This window comes from Gorilla gorilla, chromosome 11 (assembly GCF_029281585.2).
Source record: "Gorilla gorilla gorilla isolate KB3781 chromosome 11, NHGRI_mGorGor1-v2.1_pri, whole genome shotgun sequence".
Lineage (NCBI taxonomy): Eukaryota > Metazoa > Chordata > Mammalia > Primates > Hominidae > Gorilla > Gorilla gorilla.
Genome location: NC_073235.2, coordinates 106,359,623 through 106,387,250, shown reverse-complemented (window position 1 = coordinate 106,387,250; position 27,628 = coordinate 106,359,623). Strand labels below are relative to the sequence as shown.

General features: G+C 40.8%; 2 pseudogenes; both read left to right on the top strand.

Annotated features, from left to right (window-relative positions):
• Positions 1–3,097: 3,097 nt before the first annotated feature.
• Positions 3,098–4,110, top strand: LOC101128665 (nucleophosmin-like; annotated as a pseudogene).
• A 4,368-nt stretch (positions 4,111–8,478) lies between these two features.
• Positions 8,479–11,898, top strand: LOC101131064 (keratin, type I cytoskeletal 18-like; annotated as a pseudogene).
• The last annotated feature ends 15,730 nt before the right edge of the window (positions 11,899–27,628 follow it).

Genomic DNA, 27,628 nt, shown 5'->3' with positions numbered 1-27,628 from the left:
TTTCATCAAATTTTACTTGAAAGCAATGTATATTATGGGCTGACAATTCTCTTATCTCTTTAGACTGAAGATCTTATGAAAGATGTAAAATCTTTATTTACTCCTCTCTTAATGAATAACTACAATGACCTCTTGGTGATGACTACTTCTCTTTCTAAGTAATTATAAAATATCTGCTTAAGAATTTGTTCTGGCATTTTACTAGGAACCTATGTTTTCATGGATATGAATTTGCTGGAAGCCACTTTTCTCTCCTTTGGGGGGACTTCATGTACCAAGCTGCTCATCTCTAGTTTCCTATCATGTTTCCTAGCCTCTACAGCTTTTAAGAAATTATTAATAATGATTTGAGAGTGCAAATAATGCAAGTGACTTCAGTTCTGTGAGTTATAATCTGTCTGTGGTTGAGAATGAAAATTCCCTCAATACAGCAAGTAAATATCTAATCATGACCTCATTTAGTGTATCGCTCAGGGTCCCGGCAGGACATAGAATCCCCTCCTCACCCCCCAGAGGGATAATGTGAAGAGACTTTAATAGAAGGACAACTTACAGGGATGTGGGCAGAGTTAAGGAAACAGACAGGGATGGTGCAGCCCCCAGAGATAATGGAAAGCTGGTTAAGACTCTGAATGAGTCAGGGTGGCAGAAAGAACTAGATGACCCACTTAAACTAGGTAATTGAGGGAAGGGACCACTTACAAAGCTGTGGGCAGTGTTTAAGATATACAAGAAGTGATGATTCAATATCTTGGGGCTAGTAAGGACAGGGGAAGTGAATATCCCTGGGTCTGAATGAATAAGCGGAGGAAACTATTGTTAGAATCCACAGAGATTGTAGTATAGGACAGCCCTGACAGCAGCACTGTGTGGCCTTTCGTAGAGGCCCACTGCCCACAGCCAACCCAGCATTGTTGGGGAGGGGGTGTCAGAGGTATATGAGGACAGGGGAATGAATGCCCCAATCTCACCCTCCTCACTCTGAAATCCAGCTAATGCCTCTTATTGGCCGAGCCCACTTGGATGCCAGAGGAAAGGGAGGCTTTTAGTGAAGTCCATACAGGAGAGCCTCCTGGGGACAGAGCAAGCTGGAGGATCGGGGTGAGTGGATTCAGAAGAGCAAAGAATAGCCAGCACAGCCCCTTAAGCCCAAAGGGCAAGAGAAGGAAGTGTTGTTGCTAGAACTGTCTGCAAACAAACTGGAACAGGAGGGTCCATTGGTGTGAAGGAATGAGACACCAAAGTCGGGGAGGGTGCTAGGAAGAAACACCCCAGCCTCTCTCTCACCCAGCTCGGAACTGTCCACCAGTTCTTCCCACTGGCCAAACCCAACAAGAAGGCAATTAGCAAGAGAGCCCGTGTGACACAGAGAAGGGTAGAGATGAAGACGAACCAGCGCCCTTAGCCTGAGGAATCCTCTTAGCCATGTTTACTTCACATGCCTCAGTTGAGAGGTTAGTTTATTTCACATGCCCCGGTTCTAAAAAACAGGGAAATAAAATCAGAATTGAGTGACTCTCTCTTTTTAGTGTCATCTGATATACCAACCTGGCCAAATAGTAGGCTCTCCTTCCTTTTTCTCCTATTAGGAAGCTCTTCAAAAGTTCTTTGTGTTATCCTTAGAATTCCTCACGAGTCATTGCATTCCATGTTTCAGACGCTCACACATTTAAAAAATATTTATGAGCTTTTGCCTAGTGGTAAAGTCTGTGCTAGAAAATCATGGGATATGGCTTTGAACAAGCACAGCCAGAGTGCAGTGCACAGGTGACCTCGACTCAAGGACCCTACAGACCACTCTTCCTCTGACCGTCCTATGGACAACCTCTTTCTAACCTGGGAAAGTCCTGTGCTCCCTAGACACTCTGCCCCTACCCAAGAAAGCTGTCTTCCTTTTTGCTTAAGGACTCCTAAAGCCTCAAATTCTTGGAAACAAAAGATAGAAAGTCTTAGATATTTTACCACACTACAAATCTCTTCCAAGACAAGGAAGCTTAGGGTCACTTTCTTTCTCAAACAGGGATAATTGGAAAAGAGAAAACATCATGAGAAAAAAATATAAGAACTGATGACCCAGTGACATTTGGCTGCTTTCTCACCTTCCATTGCTTGGGTGTGTCCTTTTAAACTCTGCGCTCGCCAGCAAGCTCCTCTACCACTTCGCTGTCTCTGTTAGTTGTTTCCGCTTCTTCCTCACTATAATCATTTTCAACACATTCTCAAGATTTCATTTTAAGAAATGCCCATCACTTTGTATCATCAATCCTTTTGGAGTCTCTGGTCATAAGAAAACCCCAAAAAACATTGTGAAATGAGTTTTCATATATAGGACAAACCCAGTATTGGCCTCATTGACTATTCAATGGCCTGTAAAATTGGTATAATCACTTTTTCCCCCAATGTTGGCTTAACTTTCACAGCAACTATCTATTCATTGCTGATCAATTATTTCAGAGATATGGTTCTTCTCATTTTATCCTCTGTATCCTGGAGGATTGAATCATCGATAAATCTGTTTTTTAAAAGAGAAAACACATAAAGTGTTTATTTTGGGAGATTGAGACTTCCAACAAAAGTCCAGTGGTGCTATTCGGTGCATAAGAATAAAGAAACTTAAATATATACCTGACAATAAATAATAGCACATTAAGCATGCCAATGTGGAGTTCGCAAGCCAAAGTTGCCCACGAGGGAGTCCTGTGTCTTGTGGAAATAGTCCTGCATTAGTACTTTCACCCTGGTTCGCCAATGGCTGGAAGCAGCCCACAGGAAGTTCGGCCTCAGTGTGAACACAGTGCTATCCAGTAGGATAGCAGCTGGGGTCATCAGGCAATTGTGTTCCCTGCATCAGGATGTCTGATTAACGTGTTTGCAAGGCCATCACAACCATATTAATAGATTAAAATTAGAAAAGCCATAAGATTAGCTTTTAAAATAAAAAGATGATAAAATACTTGTTTTAGTCCAATGTTCATGTGTTATTTTTAAAGAATACTTAGCAAACTGGTGTGATTCCATCCTGCGTGGCTGTTCTCTTGAGCAGCGGTTGTTTATCTCCATCTGCCTTTTCTCCCATCTAAGTGCGTGCTATCACACGATGGAAGATTTGATGGACATGGACATGAGCCTCCTGAGGCCCCAGAACTATCTTTTCGGTTGTGAACTAAAGGCCGACAAAGATGATCACTTTAAGGTGGATAATGATGAAAATGAGCACCAGTTATCTTTAAGAACGGTCAGTTTAGGGGCTGGTGCAAAGGATGAATTGCACATTGTTGAAGCAGAGGCAATGAATTATGAAGGCAGTCTAATTAAAGTAACACTGGCAACTTTGAAAATGTCTGTACAGCCAACTGCTTCCCTTGGGGGCTTTGAAATCACACCACCAGTGGTCTTACAGTTGAAGTGTGGTTCAGGGCCAGTGCATATTAGTAGACAGTGCTTAGTAGCTGTGGAAGAAGACGCAGAGTCAGAAGATGAAGAGGAGGAGGATGTGAGACTCTTAAGTATATCTGGAAAGCAGTCTGCCTCTAGAGGTGGTAGCAAGTTTCCACAGAAAAAAGGAAAACTTGCTGCTGATGAAGATGATGATGAAGATGATGATGATGAAAATGATGATAATGATGATTTTGATGAGGAGGAAGCTGAAGAAAAGCACTAGTAATCTATATGAGATACTCGAGCCAAAGATGCACAAAAGTCAAATCAGAATGGAAAAGACTCAAAACCATCATCAACACCAAGATCAAAAGGACAAGAATCCTTCAAAAAACAAGAAAAAACTCCTAAAACACCAAAAGAACCTAGTTCTGTAGAAGAAATTAAAGCAAAAATGCAAGTAAGTATAGAAAAAGGTGGTTCTCTTCCCAAAGTGGAAGCCAAGTTCATCAATTATGTGAAGAATTGCTTCCAGATGACTAAGCAGGAGGCTACTCAAGATCTCTGGCAATGGAGGAAGTCTTTTTAAGAAAATAGTTTAAACAATTTGTTAAAAATTTTCCATCTTATTTCATTTCTGTAACAGATGATATCTGGCTGTCCTTTTTATAATGCAGAGTAAGAACTTTCCCTACCATGTTTGATAAATGTTGTCCAAGTTCCATTGCCAAGAATATGTTGTCCAAAATGCCTGTTTAGTTTTTAAAGATGGAACTATACCCTTTGCTTGGTATGGAATGTTATGATAGGACATAGTAGTAGCGGTGGTCAGACATGGAAATGGTGGGGATAAAAAAATATACACGTGAAATAAAACTCAGTATTTAAAAAAAAATACTTAGCAAATAGGACCCAAAGTGAACATACTTCTGGAAAAGCACATCTACAAAAAAAAAAATCCAAAAGAATATGCCGAAAAACTATCATAATTAAAAAGAGGGTTTGGCAAGAATGTTAGATATAAAATCAATATATAAAAGTCAGTTGTGTTACGGTACAACATAAACAAAATATTAAGAAATGTATCTTCAATAAGGTTTTTTAAACTTTCTTCTTGAAGTTATTGCATATATTTTCCACATTTATTCCTAGATACCTTATTTTAATTCTTTTTAAAGTGGTATAGTTTTAGAACACTAAATATATGCAGCAGTATGCTATGTATTTAGATGTGAAAATTTAATGTATAAATATATGTAAGTACATAAATACATTCTCCCCAAATTGACCTTTAAAGTTAATGAAATTCCAATCCTAATACCAATAAGATTTTTCACAGAACTTGGTAAGTTAACTCTAAAATTTACATAAAACAAATAGCCAAGGTACTCCTGAAGAGGACCATCAGAAAGCAAGATTTATTATAGAGCCATAGTTATTAGGGGAAGTCAATTTTAGGTCAACAAAATAGAGTTAACTGAAACAAAATAGAGAGTCCGTAAATAGACGCACATCCACATGTGGGTGGCATTACACATCAGTAAAATGGTGGAACAAATGAAGATCTACATTGAAAAAATAAAAGTGTATCCCAACTTCATACTATCTTCAAAAAAATCAATTTCAAATACATTGTGGACTTATATGTGAAAGACAAACTTAAAAACCTTTAGAGAAAATATGTTTATGATCTCAGGTAAGAGATTTTTTAAAATGGAACCCAAACACACAAACTTAAAAGGAAAACACTTTAAGCAGAAATTATCAATTTTATCTCAGCCAAGAAGACATCATAAAGGTCATGTAAAGATAAAACACAAAATGGAAATATGCGCTTGTAACACATAAATAACAAAGAACCAGAATTCAGAAAATATGAAGAACTCCTTAAAGTAGAGGAAAAATAGGGAGAAAAAAAAACACAGAAAAAAATGGATAGAAGGCTTATACTGGAATTTTACATAAGAGAAAACATAAATAGCCAAAAAACATAAAATGTACTCAACCTGATTTGTAACCTGAAAAATATGAAGTAAAACATATCGAGATACTTTTTTTTTTTTTTTTTGAGATGGAGTCTCACTCTTGTCGCCCAGGCTGGAGTGCAGTGGCACAATCTTGGCTCACTGCAACCTTTGCCTCTTGGGTTCAAGCAATTCTCCTGCCTCAGCCTCCTGAGTAGCTGGGATTACAGGCGCCTGCCACCACGCCCAGCTAATTTTTGTACTTTTAGTAGAGACGGGGTTTTGCCATGTTGGCCAGGCTGGTCTCAAACTCCTGACCTCAGGTGATCCGCCCGCCTTGTCCTCCCAAAGCGCTGGGAGAGATACTCTTTTATACCCATCAGGCTAATAAAAATTAAATGAGTCATGTCGGCAATGATGTGGGGAAAAGGGAATCTTTAACAACTCTATTGAGGTATAATTGATATACAAAGAACTAGACATATTTAATGTAGGCAAGTTGATGGGTTTAAATAAATACAAACACCTGTGATATCATCACAATTAAGACAATAGACATATCAAACACTTGCCCAAAGTTTTCTGGTGCCCCTTTGTTTTTTTGTTTTGTTTATTCGTTTTGTTTTGTTTTGGTTTCAGCAGTGCAAACACTTGAGATCTATCCTCTTCACCAATTGTTTTTTGTTTGTTTGTTTGTTTTTTGAGACGGGGTCTCTCTGTCGCCCAGGCTGGAGTGCAGTGGCCGCAACCTCGGCTCACTGCAAGCTCCGCCTCCCAGGTTCACGCCATTCTTCTGCCTCAGCCTCCCGAGTAGCTGGGGCTACAGGTGCCCGCCACCATGCCCAGCTAATTTTTTGTATTTTTAGTAGAGACGGGTTTTCACCATATTAGCCAGGATGGTCTCCCTCTCCTGACCTCATGATCTGCCCGCCTCGGCCTCCCAAAGTGCTGAGATTACAGGCGTGAGCCACCACGCCCGGCCCCTCTTAACCAATTTTTAAGTGCGCAAGACTGTATTGTTAACTATAGGCACCATATTGTGCAGATCTCTAGAACTTACTTGTCTAGCATAACTAAAACTTTATACACTTTGACAACAGCTCCCCACTTCTCCCATGCCCTAGTCCCTAAACCACTATTGTATTCTCTGCCTCTATGAGTTTGACTATTACAAATACCTTATACAGCTAGAATCATGCAGGATTTGTCCTTCTGTGACTGGTTTATTTCACTTAGCGTACTGTCCTCCAGGTTGAACCGTGTCAAAAATGACAGGATTTCCTTCTTTTTTTAAGGCTGAACTGTATTCCATTGTATGTACATACCACATTTCCTTCATCCGTTCATCTGTTCATGGATATTTGTGTTGCTTCTGGTTATCCTGGTTGTATCCTGGTTATCGTGGGAAAAAAAACTGCAATGAAAGTGGGAGTGCTATGATCGCTTCAAGATCTTGATTTCAATTATTTTGGATGTAAACCAAGAAGTAGGATTGCTGGATCATATGGTTCTATTTTTAATGTTTGAAGGATTCTCCATACTGTTTTCTATAGTGGCTGCACCATTTGATATTCCCATCAACAATTTTTTTTATAATAACCATTCTTACAGTTATGAAGTGATATCTCATTGTAGTTTTGATTTGTATTTCCCTCATAATTAATGATGTTGACCATCTTTTCATATATTTGTTGGCAATTTGCATGTCTTCTTTAAAGAAATGTCTGCTCAAATCTTTTGCCTATTTTTTGTTGTTGTTATTGAGTTGTAACAGTTTCTGGCCGGGCACGGTGGCTCAAGCCTGTAATCTCAGCACTTTGGGAGGCCAAGGCGGGCGGATCACGAGGTCAGCAGATCGACACCATCCTGGCTAACACGGTGAAACCCCGTCTCTACTAAAAATACAGAAAATTACCCGGGCGTGGTGGCAGGCGCCTGTACTCCCAGCTACTCGGGAGGCTGGGGCAGGAGAACGGCGTGAACCCGGGAGGCGGAGCTTGCAGTGAGCGGAGACCGCGCCACTACACTCCAGCCTGGGCGAAAGAGCAAGACTCCCTCTCAAAAAAAAAAAAGAGTTTCTTATATATCTTGGAAATTAACTCCTTGGCAGATATATGTATGGTTTAAAAATATTTTCTCTCATTCTTTTTGTTACCTTTTCATTCTGTTGTTTCTTTTACTGTGAAGATTTTAACTTGATGTAGTACCACTTGTCTGTTTTTGCTTTTGTTGCTTATGCTTTTGGAGTCATGTGCAAGAAATCAACACCAAGACCAACGTCAACAAGCTGTTCTTTTATGTGTTCTTCTAGGAGTTTTACAGTTTCAGATAATCCTAAACATTGCTAATGGTAAAGAGGATTGACACAATAACTGGAAAACAATTTGCCATTATCTAGAAAAGTTGAAATTTAACACAACCTAAAATGCAGCAATTCCATTCCTAGATATATGTCCTTTAAAGAAAATCTTCCACTCATGCACAAGGAGACATATAATAGCCTGATTCCTTAAAATAGAAAACAACTAAAATTGGAAGGATATGTTGAAACAATGGAAAAACTGTAAGAGTGGAAATGAATAGCATCAGTATGGATAACTATCTCAAGTCTAATACTGAGCAAAAAAGCAAGTTGCAGAAGAAAACATAGAATATGATTCTACATAAAGGTCAAAACATGCAAAACTAAAAAACATATTGTTTTAAAATGCATACATATATGTTAAAGAAAAGCAAGAAAATGATAAAAACACAAATCAATGTTTATCTCTGATAAGGAGAGAGGGAGATGGAATAGAGGAGGGATGCAAGGAACTTCCCATGTGGGCAATCTTCCATGCAATAGAAAATAAATATTTTCTATTTCTTATTCTAGGACAGGTGTATACAGGTTTTCATTACATCATCATACTTTGAACCACATATATATGTGTGGACACATATTATACATTTATTATTTGAACTCTTTTTATGGATGGTGTATTTTGCCAAAAAATAATAACACTTTTGAGAAGAAAAAAAGAAAAGCTCGTGAAGGCTTTTGACCCTTTACCTTTCTTCCTGAATTGCACATAGATATGATTCCTGAAATGAAGCAGATGCCTTGCAAGTTTGAGGACAATAGCCAAACCCTAAAATGGTGGCATCTGAAGACAGAAAAAGCCTGGGCTTTGATCATGTGATTCAGCTCCTGTACCAGTCATGGACAACGTACCAAACTTCTTGTGATGCTATTACCAAAACTCCAAGGGTTTGTGGTCTACGTCCTGCTGCTTGCTGCACAGAAAGCCAATTGCTGAGATGCCAATTACTGCCAGGGAAGAAGGCTTTAATCAGGTGCTGCAGCTGAGAAGGTGGATGAGCAGTCTCAAATCCATTTCCTTGACCAACTGAAATTAGGGGTTTACTTAGCAGGGAAGAAATGTAACTTTGTGTGGGAAAACAGGAACTACTGAGAGGTAAGGAAGCAATTATGACAAGTGAGGGGTCTGGCACCTCATTGTCTGGATGGATAATCTGGTGAGTTTCAGTTATTTGATATTTTTTCAGAATCCTGAGGGTTGTTTCCTAAGTTAGGAACTCAGATAAAACAAATGTTAAGTTTTAAGCTTTAAGACCAGAAGGGTTAATTGCTATGTTTATCGACAACAACAACAACAACAACAAAACCTGTCTATGGGACTATTGGGTCAATTTCTATGGAGGAATTTGTTACTAAAGTAGAGCTGTATTTTATACTCATCTGAATGAAATCTTTAAGAATAGAGTGTTAATGAAATTCTTAGAATTCTAGTCCCAACTGTAGTCTTCTCTCATGATCTTCAGATCACATTCTTGTCAATGACAGGTTTTTGGTTTTGGGTTTGTTTTTTTGTTTTTTTTTTTTGAGACAGAGTCTCACACTGTTGCCCAGGCTAGGGTACAAGGGTACAATCTCAGCTCACTAGCTCACTCCAATCTCCGCCTCCCGGGCTCACATGATACTCCTGCCTCAGCCTCCCAAGTAGCTGGAGCTACAGACATGCACCACACAATTTTTGTATTTTTCGTAGAGACAGGGTTTCACCATGTTGCCCGTGCTGGTCTCAAACTCCTGGACTCAAGGGATCCACCCGCCTTGGCCTTTCAAAGTGCTGGGAGTACAGCCTTGAGCCACGACACCTGGTGATATGTTGATTCTTGAATCAGGCCTAACACAACAGACCAACAACAAAGCATTCAAATTCCTCTGGTGCTAGTAATTCCATTTTAAATTACACTTTCTATTTCAACCATATGCTTCGTGAACTACACATCTATTGGTGTAGCTCATTGTGCTCCTAACTCATTACTACATAGATCCATGCAAATTCTGAAATATCAGGAAATGCAAAGCTCCTATGGAGAAATATGTTCTGGAACATTATGTGCAAATGTCTCCTATAAAAGACCACTACAAGAAATGTTTTGTGTCTGGGCACAGTGGTTCACACCTGTAATCCCAGCACTTAGGGAGGGTGAGGCGGGCAGATCACAGGAGGCCAGAAGTTTAACACCAGCCTGGCAAACACGGTGAAACCCTGTCTTCACTAAAAATACAAAAATTAGCTGAGCATGGTGGTGTATGCCTGTGATCCCAGCTACTGGAGAGGCTGAGGCACAAGAATTGCTTGAACCTGGGAGGCGGAGGTTGCAGTGAGCCAGGATTGTGCCACTGCACTCCAGCCTGGGCAACAGAGTAAGACTCTGTCTCGAAAGAAAAAAAAAAAAAGAAAAAAGAAAAAGAAAGAAATGTTTTCTGTATCTATGAAAAATATATGTTTAGAGATCTCCTTACTTGAGATAGAAAAAAAGTATGGCTTCTGGGCATAGTGTGACCTGAATTTCTCCTCTCCATTATTCATAAGCCTTTTCTTTTTTATGGTTGTTTTTGTTTAAGACTCACACTATGAAAATATCTCCTTGAATTCAATAGCTTGACCTAAAAATTATGTTTCTTGACTCATCAAAGTCTAGTAGTCTAACGATATCATGCTTGATGTGGGTATACAAACACACACACACACACACACACACACACACACTAGAGATTAAACCTTTTGTCCTTGAGAACATTATTGTGGAATTGTTAATTTCACATGCCAGAATCATTAAGCGAACTCTGCTTTCACTGTTGGTCTTTATGACAGCACTCTGAGGTAGACAATATTGTTCTAATTTCACAGATAAGGGAACTGAACCGTAAGAGTGAAACTCCATCTCAAAACAACCAACAACAGAGCCTTTAGCCAAGCCTGATCTGTCCTCTCACTCTACCCACTGCCGGCACAGTATGCGCTTCACCACTTGTTTCCCCACCAACTCGGTTCTGTCCAGGCGCCCAGCTACCGCGCCCACTGGTCAGAAGTGTGGCCAGCGTCTATGCAGGCCCTGGGAGCTCGGGTTCCTGGATCTCTATGTCCCGCTCCACCAGCTTCCGGGGTGGCTTGGGGTCCAGGGGCGTGGCCGCAGGGATGGCCGGGGGTCTGGCAGGAATGGGAGGCATCCAGAATGAGAAGGAGACCATGCAAAGCCTGAATGACCGCCTGGCCTCCTACCTGGACAGAGTGAGGAGCCTGAGATGGGAAACTGGAAGCTGGAGAGCAAAATCTGGGAGCACCTGGAGAAGAAGGGACCCCAGGTCAGAGACTGGGGCCACTAGTTCAAGACCATCGAGGAGGACCTGACTCAGATCTTCACAAGTACTGTGGACAATACCCGCATCATTCTGCAGATCGACAATGCCCATCTTGCTGCTGATGACTTTAGAGTCAAGTATGAGACAGAGCCGGCCACGTGCCAGTCTGTGGAGAACGACATCCATGGGCTCCACAAGGTCATTGATGACACCAGTGTCACTCAGCTGCAGCTGGAGACAGAGATTGAGGCTCTCAAGGAGGAGCTGCTCTTCCTGAAGAAGAACCACGAAGAAGAAGTAAAAGGTCTACAAGCCCAGATTGCCAGCTCTGTTGACCGTGGAGGTAGATGCCCCCAAATCTCAGGACCTCGCCAAGATCATGGCAGACATCCAGGCCCAATACAACGAGCTGACTCAGAAGAACTGAGAGGGGCTAAATAAGTACTGGTCTCAGCAGATTGAGGAGAGCACCACAGTGGTCACCACGCAGTCCGCTGAGGTTGGAGCTGCTGTGATGATGCTCACGGAGCTGAGACATACAGTCCAGGCCTTGGAGATCGACCTGCACTGGATGAAAAATCTGGAGGCCAGCTTGGAGAACAGCCTGAAGGGGGGGTGGAGGCCTGCTACACCCTGCAGATGGAACAACTCAATGGGATCCTGCTGCACCTGGAGTCAGAGCTGGCACAGACCCGGGCAGAGGGACAGGGCCAGGCCCAGGAGTACCAGGCCCTGCCAAACATCAAGGTCAAGCTGGAGGCTGAGATCGCCACCTACCGCCGCCTGCTGGAAGATGGCGAGGACTTCAATTTTGGTGATGCTCTGGACAGCAGCAACTCCATGCAAACCATCCAAAAGACTCCCACCTGCCCAAATAGTGGATGGCAAAGTGGTGTCTGAGACCAATGACACCAAAGTTCTGAGACATTAAGCCAACAGAAGCAGGGTGCCCTTTGGGGAACAGGAGGCCAGTAAAAATTTCAGAGGTCAAAATAAAAAGAAAAAAAAAGCACAAGGTCAGTGTTTTCACTTAGCACATTTTAGGCCTTAGAAAAGCCCAAGTAACACTCACGTTCTTATTTAGGGTATGCAAATGTTCCAGTACACTCTCAAAGTGACAGATGTACTGTCCTACGTGCGTGCACTCATATCCTCCCAAAGCACACACCTTCCTCCCCTTCTCTCGAATGTTTTCAGGTCTCTCTGAGTCAGATCATAAGCTCTTAGGCCAAACCTAACTCCCTTGCCCCTCTTCTTTCCTTTTATATTATATTTAGTACTTATAATCCTTCCCAAACACCCAGAGGTCACCCAGGTGTAGGATATCTCTGACTGTGGTAGTTGTCCTTGTAAACATCACCTATACCTCCCCCAGCACGACCCCCACACTCCCACAGACCTTCATGGCTCATTTTCTCCACTCCATCCAGAACAGTCAAGCACAAGCCTCACCTAATTTATAAATGACTACATTCTGCAAAAACCTGTCTGGAATCAGAAAACAACCTTGGGTTTGATTTGAGTGTGAAAACCACTACACTCACTTGTTTGTTTGAAAAGTTATGATGTGTTAATCTTTTCAATTTTAAATGAAGAAAAACAGGTGGGAAGGAAACCTCATACAGCATTATATCATCTCCTTTTGCTACTGTGCTTTGTTGCAGAAGTTAGTAGACTTGTAGAGTCTCTGAAATAGAAGAGATCTTAAGGTCAAGTTGATTTAATCCCCTAGCCCATAGTTAAAATGTCATGTGTACTTGCAAGAAGAGAATAGGCTTGGAAGCAGGACAAACTGGGTTGGCCTTGTCATTTCCTAGTCACAGACCTTAAACAAGTTACTTAACCTCCCAGAGTCTCAATTCCCTCAGCTGAAAAAATGAAGAAAATAGTGTGGAGGGTTATTGTGAGGACTTGAGCTAGTGTATTTAAGATATTTAACATTGTGCCTAGCACTAAATAAATGATAGCTATGATTTTTATTTACTTACTTAATTCCTACATAGTTCACAAATGATCACCCAGCTTCCTTAACTCCTCTTCAGTGATGAGGAACTCCTTGCTTGCCTAGTTAGTCCATTCCATCTTTGGAAAATTATCCAAGAGTTACAGAGTACATCCTTATTGCTGGGATTGCTATTTGTCTAAGAAGAAAGAGGTTCGGGGTAGGCGATAGCAAGGGCTCTGTTGATGACTGACAGAGGAGGCTTTGGATTCAGATAGATAGGAAGGTAAAACAAAATTTAATCTCAAATCAGGTCAACATCTTCTCATTAGCCCTCCTACACATTCCCTGAAGCCCCCTAGGCTTGTTCAAGGAAGATCTAAAGAATGTGACTGTCTAATTGCTGGCAAAAGTGTGGGAGGTTGGGGTGGTGAACACTTTGGAACCTCCAATATCTGAACAATGTATATAAACTTGTAATTAATAAAAATTAGAAGTAAACATACAGTGTCTTAGCTTGGGTTCCTCAGAAAGCAAAGTGGGAAAAAAAGATGTCTATATGAATACTTTACTGGGGAGTGAATCCAGGAGGCAGTAGTCGTAGCAAGGTGACACAAAACCTGGACGAAGGGAAAGCCAAGTCAACGGTGAGTTATTCAATTAGTCACCACTATATGTGACTTGTTGTTCAACCCTATAGGACTATATGGGACGCTATGAAATCTGGGAGTAGAGAGGGGGAAGCATTTAACCATTGTCTCCCAATTCTCATTGGTTCAGAGTTTACCCCACAGGACATTGACACCCCACATTTCTAGGTTGCACATATATGTTACCCAACTGTATTAGTCTATTCTCACACTGCTATACAGAAATACCTGAGACTGGGTAATTTATAAAGAAAAGAGGTTTCATTGACTCATGATTCTGCAAGATATACAGGTAACATGGCTGGGGAGGCCTCAAGAAACTTTCAATAATGGCAAAAGGTGAAGATGAAGCAGGCACATCTTAGGTGGCCAGAGTAGAAGGAAGAGAATGAAGGGGGAGGTGCTACACACTTTTACACAGCCAGATCTTGTGAGAACTCACTCACTATCACAAGAACAGCAAGGGAGAAATCCGCCCCCGTGATCCAATCACCTTCCACAAAGCCTCTTCTCCAACACTGGGGATTACAATTTGACATGAGATTTGGGCAGGGGCACAGATCCAAACCGTATCACCACCTATTAATGCAACAATACTACATAACAAATAACCCCAAATTTTATAAGCTTACAAAACAAATGTCAATTTTTCACTCCTGGGTCTGTAGGTCAGCTGGCCATGCTCCACTCCAGTCTGTGAGTGGGTTGGGTTCAATTCTACTCCATATGTATCTTCTCTTTGGACCAGAGACTTCCTGGTCCATGCTTTCTCATGGTGAATGGCAAAAACATGAGACCAAGTCAAACAACACAGACATTTACAGCTTCTGCCTGCATCCCATGCACTCCATATTCCATTGGCCAAAGTCATATAGCCAAACCCAAAGTCAAGGAGGCAGAGATAAAATCTCCATCTCTTCCACTGGGAGGTACTAAAAATAAAAACACTTGACAATGAGTTTCAATGTATAATTCTATTACAGGGAGGGAATGAAGATTGAAAGTCAATCTAATCTGCCAAGCATATGTGGGCACCAACTGTGTTTCTAAGGAATCTACACAAAGGTATCAGCTCAGAAGCTCCAGAGCAGGTGAGCAGCATTCAGAGGGCGTCTGAGATGAGGTACTGTCAGGTTGAAACTGCATGAAGCTGCTTGCCTCAATAGAAGGAGAAAAAAGAGACAGGCAAGGTTGAGATTTGCAGTGATACGTAAGAGATGTCCAAGGCATATAGTCAACTCTTCATCCTACTTCATCTTACTTCAATTACTTCATCCTACTATGTAAGAAGGAAGTGCCAGTTCTACTGGAAGTTCACTCTCCTGCCTTTCCTGTGTAGGTGGAAGGGAAATAGGCAGTATAAATTAAAGCAAGGAATCATCATTTCCCCACACTGCTCTCTTAGGAAGTTTGGAAGTGGAGTTAAGAAGTTGTTTCTGTCCCTTTTATAAGAAATGAGTTGTTAACCAAGGCCCTGATGTTAGATAGGGGAATACCTTTGGGAACCATGTACCCATTAGTAGACCAGGCCTCTCTCCCTAACACTTTGACCTGCGGTAAGGAATTTGAGGACAATAAGCACTATTGCCATATTTTAAACAGATGACGCCTCTTGAGCCCAACCAAAGCCCTTTATTCTTGCTTTCAACATACATCTCTTGCCATTTTGGAATGAAACGGAGAGGAGCTTCAACTGTTTTAATTTGGTTCTCCTGAGAAATCAAGTCATTGGTCTTTATTCTATACCTCTGGGCCTCATAAAATGAAACTCACTTATCTCTCTTCTACACAGAAGGCTTTCAAGAGTGAAAACAAATTCACAAACGTTATATCCAAGTGTCTCGTTGATGTTTGACATCACAGATGCACAACAACTAACTGAATTTTTTTGTTTGTTTGAACAGAAATGACGTTAGATTTGTGTATCTTTCTGTGGATTGATTCAACATGAGAATGGATTCAAAAATACACATTCCTTCACAGTGCCTGGTTTTAACATTATATCAAGGAAAGGGACACTGAAGAAGGTAATAAAGACTGTCTTGAATCACTGACATCACCCCTCCCCCATAGCCTGGCAGCAGCAGAGAGAAAATGTGTGTGCTTGGAGGAGAAAGAGTGCAGTGATTGCGGGACTTTACGTTGGAACTCAGTACTGTCCTACCACAGCAGAAAGCAACACAGGGCAGAATTCAGCCAGAACCCACAGAGGGAGCATCTAGACCAACCCTAGCCAGAGGAGAATTGCCCATCCCAGTGGTCAGAACCTGAGTTCCAGCAAGCCCCACCACTTCAGGCTAAAGTACTCTGGGGTCCTAAATAAACTTGAAAGGTAGTCTAGGCCACAAGGACTGTAATTCCTAAGCAAGTACTGATGCCATGTGGCTTGAAGCCAGTGGACTTGGGGGGCATGCGACCTAGTAAGACACCAGCCAGAGCAGCCAAGAGAGCGTTTGCATCACCCCTTCCCAGCCCAAGGCAGCACAGCTCGCAGCTCCAGGAGAGGCTCCTTCCTTCTGTTTGAGGAGAGGAGTGGGGAGAGTAAAGAGGACCTTTTCTTGCAACTTGGATACCAACACACCCACAGTAGGTTAGGGCACCAGGCAGAGTCCTGAGGCCCCCATTCCAGGCACTAGCTCCTGAAAAACATTTCTAGACACATTTAGGTCCAGAAGGGAACCTGCTGCCTTGAAGGAAAGGACCCAGTCATGGCAGGATTAATCACATGCTGACTAAAGAGCCCTTTGGCCTTGAATAAATATCAGTGGTAGCCAGGCAGTACTTGCCACAGGCCTTGGGTGAGACTCAGAGCCATGCTGGCTTCTGCTGTGACTCAGTGCATTCCAAGCTGTGATGGCCTCAGGGAGAGACTCCTTCTGCTTGAGGAAAGGAGAGGGAAAATTAAAGGGGACTTTGTTTTGCAGCTTGGGGACCAGCTCAGCTACAGTAGGGTAGAGCGCTGAGCAGGCTCTTGGGGTCCCAGATTCCAGGCCTTGGTTCCTGGAAGGCATTTCTAGACCTGCCCCAGGCTAGAGGGGAGCCCACTGCCCTGAAAGGAGAGACCCAAGCATGGCAGCACTCACCACAAGCTGACTGAAAAGCCCTTGGGCTTTGTGTGAACTTCAGCCATAGCCTGACAGTATTTGTCATGGGCCTTGGGCAGTGGTGGACAGGGAGAGAAACTCCTTCTGCATAAGGAAAGGAAAAGGAAGAGTGGGAAAGACTTTATCTTGTGGCTTGGGTGTCAGCTCAGCTGCAGGAGGATAGAGAACCAAGTACATTCCTCAGGTTCCTGACTCCAGGCCCTGGCTGCCCGATGGCGTTTCTAGACCTGCCCTGGGCCAGGGGAAGCTCACCTCCCTGAAGAAAAAGACACAAGCCTGGATGGATTCACCACCTGCTGACTGAAGAGCCCTTGGCCTTGAGTGAACATTTGCAGTAGCCAGGCAGTAGTCACTGCAGGCCTTGCGTAAGACTCAGTGTGCTGTGCTACACTTTGAGTCTGACTCAGTGTAGCCCAGTGCTGATGGCCACAACGGTGCTTGTGCCACCCCTCCCCCAATTCCAGGAAGCTCAGCATGAACAATGGGACTTCATTTGTTTAGGGGAAAGTAAGGGAAGAGAACAAGAATCTCTGCCTGGTAATCTAGGGATTCTCCTGGATCTTATCTAAGACCACCAAGATGGTACCTGTATGAATCTGCAAGAGTCAGGGCATTACTGGGCTTAGGGTGCCTGCTAATGCAGGTATGGTTATAGTGATCAAAGATTTAAATCACAACACTCAATTTTCTTTGAATACTTGGAAAGCCTTCCCAAAAAGGACAGGTACAAACAAGCCCAGACTGTGAAAACTACAATAAATACCGAACTCCTCAATGCCCAAACAATGATAAATTTCCACAAGCATCAAGACCATCCAAGAAAACATGACCACTCCAAATCAACTAAATCAGGCACCAGTGGACCAATCCCGGAGTGACAGAAATATGTGACCTTTCAGATAGATAATTCAAAATATGTGTTTTGGGGAAGCTCAGTGAAATTCATGAAAACATAATGAAGGAATTCAAAATCCTATCAGATAAATTTAACAAGGAGATTGAAATAATTTTTAAAAATCCAGGCCAGGTGCGGTGGCTCACGCCTGTAATCCCAGCACTTTGGGAGGTCAAGGCGGGTGGATCGTGAGGTCAGGAGATCGAGACCATCCTGGCTAACATGGTGAAACCCCGTCTCTACTAAAAAATACAAAAAAATTAGCTGGGCATGGTGGCAGGCACGTGTAATCCCAGCTACTGAGGAGGCTGAGACAGGAGAATGGCATGAACCCGGGAGGCGAAGCTTGCAGTGAGCCGAGATTGCGCCACTGCACTCCAGCCTGGGGCCACAGAGCAAGACTCTGTCTCAAAAAAAAAAAAAAAAAAAAATCCAGTAGAAATTCTGGATCTGGAAAATACAGTTGACATATTAAGGAATGCATCAGTCTTTCAACAGCAGAATTGATCAAGCAGAAGAAAGAATTCATGAACTTGAAGATAGGCTACTTGAAAATACACAGTGAGAGGAGAAAACAGAATGAAGCACACCTACAAGATCTAGAAAACAGCTTTGGAAGGGCAAATCTAAGAGTTATTGGCCTTAAAGAAGAGATAGAGATAGAGATTGGAGTAGAAAGTTTATTCAAAGGGATAAAAAAAAGAGAACTTTCCAAACCTAGAGAAATATATCAATATTCAAGTACAAGACAATTATAGAACACCAAGCAGATTTAACCCAAACGAGACTATTTCAAGGCATTTAATAATCAAACTCCCAAAGGTCAAGGATAAAGAAAGTATCCTAAAAGCAGCAAGAAATAAATTGCATATAATGGAGCTTCAATATGTCTGGCAGCAGACTCTTCAGTGTAAAACATACAGGCCAGGATAGAGTGGCACGACATATTTAAAATGCCGAAAGAAAAAAACTTTTATCCTAGAATAGTATATCTGGTGGAAATATCCTTCAAACATGGTGGAGAAATAAAGACTTTTCCAGACAAACAAAAGCTGAGGGACTTCATCAACATCAGAACTGTCTTATAAGAAATGCTAAAGGGAGTTTTTAATCTGAAAGAAAAGAACATTAATGTGCAATAAAAAATCATCTGAAGGTACAAAACTCACTGGTAATAGTAAGTACACAGAATATTACAACATTGTGGCCAGGCACGGTGGCTCACGCCTGTAATCCCAGCACTTTGGGAGCCCAAGGCAGGCAGATCACAAGGTCAGGAGATCGAGACCATCCTGGCTAACACAGTGAAACCCTGTCTCTACTAAAAATACAAAAAACAAAAAAAATTAGCTGGGCGTGGTGGCTGTAGTCCTAGCTACTCGAGAGGCTGAGGCAGGAGAATGGCATGAACCCAGGAGGCAGAGCTTGCAGTGAGCCGAGATCGGCCACTGCACTCCAGCCTGGGCGACAGAGCAAGACTCTGTCTAAAAAAAAAGAAAAGAAAAGGAAACACTTCAAATAAACAACCTAATAATACATGTTAAAGAACTAGAAAAGTAAGAGCACACCAAACCCAAAATTAGCTGAAAAAAAGAAATAATAAAGATCAGAGCAGACACAAATGTAATTAAAACAAAAATAAAATACAAAAGATAACTGAAATGAATAGTTGGTTTTTTGAAAAGATAAACAAAATTGACAAATCTTTAGTGATACTAAGAAGAAAAGAGAGAAGACCCAAATAAATATAATCAGAGATGAAAAAGGAGACATTACAACTGATACTGCAGAAATTCAAAGGATCATTAGAGACTACTATGAGCAACTATAGGCCAATAAATTGGGAAAACTAGAATAAATGAATAAATTCCTAGATACATACAACCTACCAAGATTGAACCATGAAGAAATCCAGAACCTGAATAGACCAATAAGAAGTAATGAGATTGAAGTCATAATAAAAAATCTCCCAGCAAAGAAAAGCCCAGGACCCAATGGCTTCATTGCTGAATTTTATCAAACATTTAAACAAGAACTAATACCAATCCTACTTAAACTATTCCAAAAAATAGAAGAAGAGGAAACACTTCCATACCCATTCTATGAGGCCAGTATTACCATGATACCAAAACCAGACAAAGATATATCAAAAAAAGAAAACTACAAGCCAATATCCCTGATAAACCTTAATGTAAAAATCCTCAACAAAATACTAGCAAACCAAATTCAACAACACATTAAAGAAATCATTCATCACGACCAAGTGGGATTTCTCCCAGGAATGCAAGGATGGTTCAGCATATGCAAATCAATCAATGTGATACATTGTATCAACAGAATGAAGAACAAAAACCAGATAATTTCACTTGATGCTGAAAAAAGCATTTGATAAAATTCAACATCCCTTTATGATAAAAAAACTAAGGATAGTAGGAATGTATCTCAACACAATAAAAGCCATACGTGGCATACAACTAGCATACTGAATGGGGAAAAGCTGAAAGCTTTTCCTCTAAGACCTGGAACACGACAAGGATGCCCACTTTCGCCACTGTTATTCAGCGCAATACTGGAGCTTCTAGCTAGAGCAAACAGACAAAAAAAAAAGAAAGAAAGGGGATCCAAATTAAAGAGGAAAAAGTCGTTATTCTTGTTTGCAGATGATATGATTTTATATTTAGAAAAACCTAAAGACTCTACCAAAAAAACTATTTGAATTGATAAACAAAATTCAGTAAAGTTGCAGGATACAAAATCAACATACAAAACTCAGCATTTCTATATACCAAGAGCAAGCAATCTGTAAAAGAAATTTTTTTAAAATCCATTTATAATAGCTACAAATATTCATAAAATAAGATATCTAGGAATAAACTTAACTTACAGTGAACAATCTCTACAATTAAAACTATAAAACATTGATGCAAGAAATTGAAGAGGACAGGAAAAAATGAACAGATATTCCATGTTCATGAATTGGAAGAACCAATCTTGTTAAAATGTCCATACTACCCAAGCAATCTACAGACTAAATGCAAACCCTATTGAAATACCAATTGCGTTCTTCACAGAAATAGAAAAAAAATTCTAAAATCTATTTGGGACCACAGAAGACCCAGAATAGCCAAAGCCATCCTGAGCAAAAAGAACAAACCTGGAGGAATCACATTACTTGACTTCAAATTATACTACAGAGTCATAGTATCCAAATAGCATGGTACTAGCATAAAAACAGACACATAGACCAATGGAACAGAATAGGGAACCCAGAAATAGATCCATATATCTACAGTGAACTCATTTTCAACAAAGATGCCAAGAATATACATGGGGGAAAAGAGAGTCTTTTCAATAAATGGTGCTGGGAAAACAGGATACCATATGCAGAAGAACGTAACTAGACTCCTGTCTCTCACCATATACAAAAATCAAATCAAAATGGATTAAAGACTTAAATCTAAGACTCAAACTATGAAACTACTAAAAGAAAACACTGGGGAAAATCTCCAGGACGTTGGTCTGGGCAAAGATTTATTGAGTGATACCCCAAAAGTACAGACAACCAAAGCAAAAATGAACAAATGGGATCACATCAAGTTAAAAAGCTCTGCACAGCAAAGAGAACAATCAACAAAGCAAAGTGACACCCCACAGAATGGGAGAAAATATGTGCATACTACCCATCAGACAAGAGATTAATAACAAGACTACATAAGGAGCTCAAAAAACTCAATAGGAAAAAATACAATAATCCAATTTAAACATGGACAAAGATCTGAATAGACATTTCTCAAAAGAAGACTTACACTTTGGGAGGCCAAGGTGGGTGGATCACGAGGTCAAGAGTTCAAGACCAGCCTGACCAACACAGTGAAACCCCGTCTCTACTAAAAATACAAAAATTAGCCTGGTGTGGTGGCACGCACCTGTAATCCCACCTACTCAGGAGGCTGAGGCAGGAGAATCACTTGAATCCGGGAGGCGGAGGTTGCAGTGAGCTGAGATCATACCACTGCACTTCAGCCTGGGTGACAGAGCAAGACTCCATCTCAAAAAAAAAAAAAAAGAAGAAGAAGACCTACAAATGGCAAACAGGTATAGGAAAAGGTGGTCAACATAACTTATCATCAGAGAAAAGCAAATCAAAATACAGTAAGATATCATCTCACCCTAGTTAAAATGCTTTTATCCAAAAGACAGGCAATAACAAATGCTGGTGAAAATATGGAGAAAAGGGAACTCTCATATGCTGTTGGTGGGAATATAAATTAGTACAACCATTGTGTAGAACAGTTTGGAGGTTCCTCAAAAAACTAAAAATTGAATTACCATATGATTCAGCAATCCCACTGTTAATTATATACCTAAAAGAAAGGAAATCAATATATCAAAGAGATCTCTGCACTCCCATGTTTATTGTAGCACTGTTCACAATAGCCAAGATTTGGAAGCAACCTAAGTGTCCATCAACAGATGAATACATAAAGAAAATGTGATACATATACACAATGGAGTACTATTCAACCATACAAAAGAATAAGATCCAGTCATTTGCGACAACATGGATGGAACTGGATGACATCATGTTAAGTGAAATAAGCCAGGCACAGAAAGTCAAACCTCACACCTTCTCACTGATTTGTAGAAGCTAAAAATTAAAACAGTTGAACTCATGGAGGTAGAGAATAGAATGATGCTGGGAAGGGTATGGGGTAGGGGGATGAATTGGAGATGGTTAATGGAAATAAAAATATAGTTAGAATGAATAAGAGCAAGTATTCAATAGCACAAGATGACTACAGTCAACAATAACTTATTGTACATTTTATAATAACTGAAAGAGTATAATTGAAATGTTTATAACACAGAGAAAGGATAAATGCTTAAGGTGATAGATACCCAATTTACCCTGATGTGATTATTACACATTGCATGCCTATATTATAATATCTCATGTACTCCATAAATGCATACACCTATGTACCCATAAAAATAAATAAATAAAATTATTTTTAAAAATACACATTCCTAGAGCAACCAAAGGTAGATCTCTTGATATCTTTTAAGATGTCCAAATCCACAACATCATAATCACACACAATTTCCTTCTTAAAATATGACCTTCCCTGGGCATGGTGGCTCACGCCTGTAATCCCAGCCACTCAAGAGGCTGAGGCAGGAGAATAGCTTGAACCCACAGTTGGAGGTTGCAGTGAGCTGAGATCGCACCACTGCACTCCAGCCTGGGTGACAGAGTGAGTGAGATTCCATCCCAAAAAAAAAAAAAAAGTGTGACCTTTGCATGAGCTTGTTCAGGAATACTTCACAAGTTTAAGAATTTTAATAAATACCATGAAACAGGCCAGGTGCAGTGGCTCACGCCTGTAATCCCAGCACTTTGGGAAGCCGAGGTCGGTGGATCACCTGAGGTCAGGAGTTCAAGACCAGCCTGGCTAACATGGCGAAGCCCTGTCTCTACTGAAAATACAAAAATTAGCCAGGCATGGTGGCAGGTGCCCGTAATCCCAGCTACTCAGGAGGCTGAGGCAGGAAAATTGCTTGAACCAGGGAGGCAGAGGTTTCAGTGAGCCGAGGTCACATCGTTGCACTTCAGCCTGGGCAACAAGACCAAAACTCCATCTCAAAAGAATAAATAAATAAATAAATACCATGAAACAATAGAAAAAAAGTATGTTTATATGCTTTTTTCCCTGGAAGAAGTTCCATAACTTTTAAAATATTCCCAAAAGGGTCCATGTTCCATCAAAAGGTTATGAACAATTGAATTTAGTGGTGATTCAGATATATAATAGGAACAAGCCCAGAATATACCCATAAGGAAAAAAACATGGAGCCGGATTCATGAAACCTTGCCAGTGAATGAAACAGTATACACTCCAAAACCTCCATTTTCTTATTTTCTTATGAAGAACTAGACCTGTCTTAGACAAAAATGGGGCAGCAGCTCAGCAGACAGTTATTTTTCCAGAAATCATGTCTGTACGCTTCTCCCCTTCTTCCATAAAAGAGTCCTCCCCATTGGCATTTGATCTAAGGTGAACAAGTCAGAACAGTTCCCTGAGACTTTTCAGGCTGAAGCTGAGAGGAATGATCCTCTTTTTTCTATTCGATCACTCTCCCAAGTAGCTGGGAATACAGGCGCCCGCCAACAAGCCCAGCTAATTTTTGTATTTTTAGTAGAGATGGGATTTCACCATGTTGGCCAGGCTGGTCTTGAACTCCTGACCTCAGGTGACCCACCCGCCTCGGCCTCCCAAAGTGCTGGGATTACAGGCATGAGCCACCATGCCTGGCCTTTTAATGTTTTTTTGGGGTTTTTTTTTGTTTTTTTTTTTTTTTAATTATCAAAGGAAAGCCTATGAGAATGGCACTACCATGGTTGGAAAGAATGTACATAAAAATGCACATAAGTCAGAATTTTGGCCAAAAATACAGAAGCCACATATGACTCATCATTTATATTTGGCACTAGGAGACATGACTTCAAATGTGCTGATAATGACAATGTTCTTTAGAAAAATTCAAAGATTACACACAATATTTTATGAATCTGCCAACAGATAGAAATCTTGATGAAACACACATCAAATTTGTCCTTACAACTGCTTTTGAAAACATGACTGTTACAGACCACATGTTTGTGTCCCACAGAATTCATATGTTGAAACCTTAACCCCCAATGGAGTGCTATTAGGAGGTGAGGACTTTAGGAAGTCGGTAGGTCATTTGGGTGAGGCTCTCATGATGCAATTAGTGCTCTTCTAAGAAGAGACTCGAAAGAGCTTGCTTCCTCTCTCTATTTCATACCCTATAAAGGTACCACAAGAAGATGACCATCTGCAAAACAGGAAGCAGGCCTTCACCAGACACTGGATCTTGGACTTCCCAGCCTCCAGAACTATGAGAAATAAATCTCTGTTGTTTAAGCAACTAGCATATGGTAATTTGTTATGGCAGTCCAAACTGACTAAGACAGATGGGAATGCCAACAAACACTATTAAAGCAATTAGATTTAACTTAGATAAGCTATAGAATACATTAGCAAAGATAAGTAAAACAACAGAAGAAGATCCTCAACAAATTGCAGTCTTTGTCAGAAAATGAAATTACTTCTGTGTTAGTTCTAGCTCCAGTTATTTGATATGAATTGTTACTTACTATTTATTACTACAAAAAGAAACAAATCTAAATGTGGATATTTTATTTTAAAAAGAAATTTAATTGTTATTTTAGAGTGGATGAGTTTTCTGAATAAAAAAATACATGTTAAAAAATGCAACTAAAGTAGCATTTCAACAAAACATAAAGAAATTAGAACAAAACACAAAACCATTGGCATGGATATGAAGGAAAAGATTCACCTATAAATAATCCTGAAACTAATTTCTCTAGAGACTATTTTCTGGTTGTTTGAGATAAAGGCACAATTTCAATTGAGACTAACAACTACAATGAACAAAGAATACTTGTTTAATTTATAATAGTATTAAGTCAATAATACACAAATTATTTGAAAAATCTTGATTAGACCACATTATTTATACTGAAATAAACGGAAGAAAAATAAATTTTATGGGCCAGGCACAGTGGCTCATGCCTGTAATCCCAGCACTTTGGGTAATTTGTTATGGCAGTCCAAACTGACTAAGGCGAGGTGGGCGAGTAGATCCCCTGAGGTCAGGAGTTCAAGACCATCCTGGCCAACACAGCAAAACCCTGTCTTTACTAAAAAGTACAAAACTAGATGGGCATGGTGGCAGGTGCCTATAATCCTAGCTACTTGGGAGGCTGAGGCAGGATAATTGCTGGAACCTGAGAGGCAGAGGTTGCAGTGACCCGAGGTCATGCCACTGCACTCCAGCCTGTCAACAAGAATGAAACTCTGTCTCAAAAAAATTAAAAAATAGGCCAGGCGTGGTGGCTCATGCCTGTAATCCCAGCACTTTGGGAGGCCGAAGCGGGCAGATCACGAGGTCAGGAGATCGAGATTATCCTGGCTAATATGGTGAAAACCCATCTCTACTAAAAATACAAAAAATTAGCTGGGCGTGGTGGCATGCGCCTGTAGTCCCAGCTACTCGGGAGGCTGAGGCAGGAGAATGGCGTGAACCTGGGAGGCAGAGCTTGCAGTGAGCCGAGATTGTGCCACTGCACTCCAGCCTGGGCAACACAGCGAGACTCTGTCTCAAAAAAAATAAAATTAAATAAATAAATAAATAAATAAATGTTATGACGTAAGTATTTGATAAATCCTTTAAATTTTCTGCTATGGAATAGTAAATACAGAAAAGCACACAAGTCATACATATATAGCTCAGAAAATTTGCAGAGTGAATAGTAATTAGCACCCAGATCAAGAAACTGAATATTGTATCTGTCTTAATTTTATTGCTCATACAATCATCTCAACCCATAACAGAAGACCCGGACGTGTGCGATAATAACTAAATTTGGTTGTCATTGATATTTTGCCAACTTTCAGTTTTACTTTACGTGTATTTTTCTATTTGTCATCATAAAGATATATTTGTCAAGAGAGGGGGATAGAACATATGTAATAACACTCAGCTCTCTTGATTGATGATGTCTAGATATTTAGTGGGTCTCCGTTGATTGGACTTTATCCTAAGCTCCACAAAGATTATGGCTGGTTCTGACCATGACTTCCACTTCAAAATGTCCTCTGCACATGGCTTCTTTAACTCTTCTGCACCTGGCAGATCTAGGTATAAAGAAGCTTTGCCTGCCCATCTGTTTCCCTCCCAGGCCCCAGTCTAAATTTGGTGCATGCTGTTATTCTATCACATAAGCCTGTATTCTTTTTTGTAGCACCTACCACAGCCCATAATTGCATATGTATTTGTGAGTTTCTGTGTTAATGTTTGTCTCCTCCGCCAGCTTAAAAGCTCCATGAGGTGAGGAAATTTGTCTCTTCTCTCATCATTTTATACCCAGCATTTAGCTCTTAGATGGTATTCAATAAATACTTATTAAATGAATGAGAAAATGAATAAACTATACATTGAGGGCTGGCTCATAGATCTATCTCCCTAGCCTCTGCTCACTCCTGACCGCCACAACTGTATTAGTTGTCCAGCTGCATCATAAGGCATCTCCACCTGGATTCTCACAAACACGCCAAATTCAACATGTCCAAAGTGAAATTCAACATCATGCCCCCTACTAAAATTAATTTCTCCTCCTGCATCTCTAGCTCAGAGAGTGAAAGTACCACCTGCACTAGTCTAAAACCAGGGAGTGGCCGGGTACGGTGGCTCACGCCTGTTATCCCACCACTTTGGAAGGCTGAGGCAGGTGGATCATGAGGTCAGGAGATCGAGACCATCCTGGCTAACATGGTGCAACCCCGTCTCTACTAAAAATACAAAAAAAATTAGCCGGACCTGGTGGCGGGCACCTGTAGTCCCAGCTACTTGGGAAGCTGAGGCAGGAGAATTGCTTTAACCCAGGAGGCGGAGGTTGCAGTGAGCTGAGATCATGCCACTGCACTCCAGCCTGGGCGACAGAGCAAGACTCCATCTCCAAAAATAAATAAATAAATAAAACCAAGGAGTGACCTTCTCCTTCCCTCTATCTTCTAGTCTTCCAATAGTCCTCACCTTTCTGTCCTCTAGGTACCTTCCACTAAGGCATCCCTCCAACTTATGTTCTTTGATTTACTGCAACAGCTGTTGAACCACTCCTCACATTGCTAGCAAAATAATCTTTCCAAAATGCAAATTTAATCAGGTCCCTCTTGTGCTTAAAACCTTCCAAAAAATTGGAAGGGTGGGAGTTAGTAGAAGTGAGCTGAATTCTTCATCTTCATAGTGGAGAGTCTGTAAATACTGTTCGGTTTGACAAATCAAGAAACAGGGAGATAAACATATTGAGAGTTATGGAGGTAAATGGAAACTTAAAAAAAATGTTAACCTCTGAAAAATAGAACTGTGGGACAGGGGACAAGGAGGAGGAAGACATTTAGTTTTCATTTTATAGCTTTCTGCAATGTAAGAT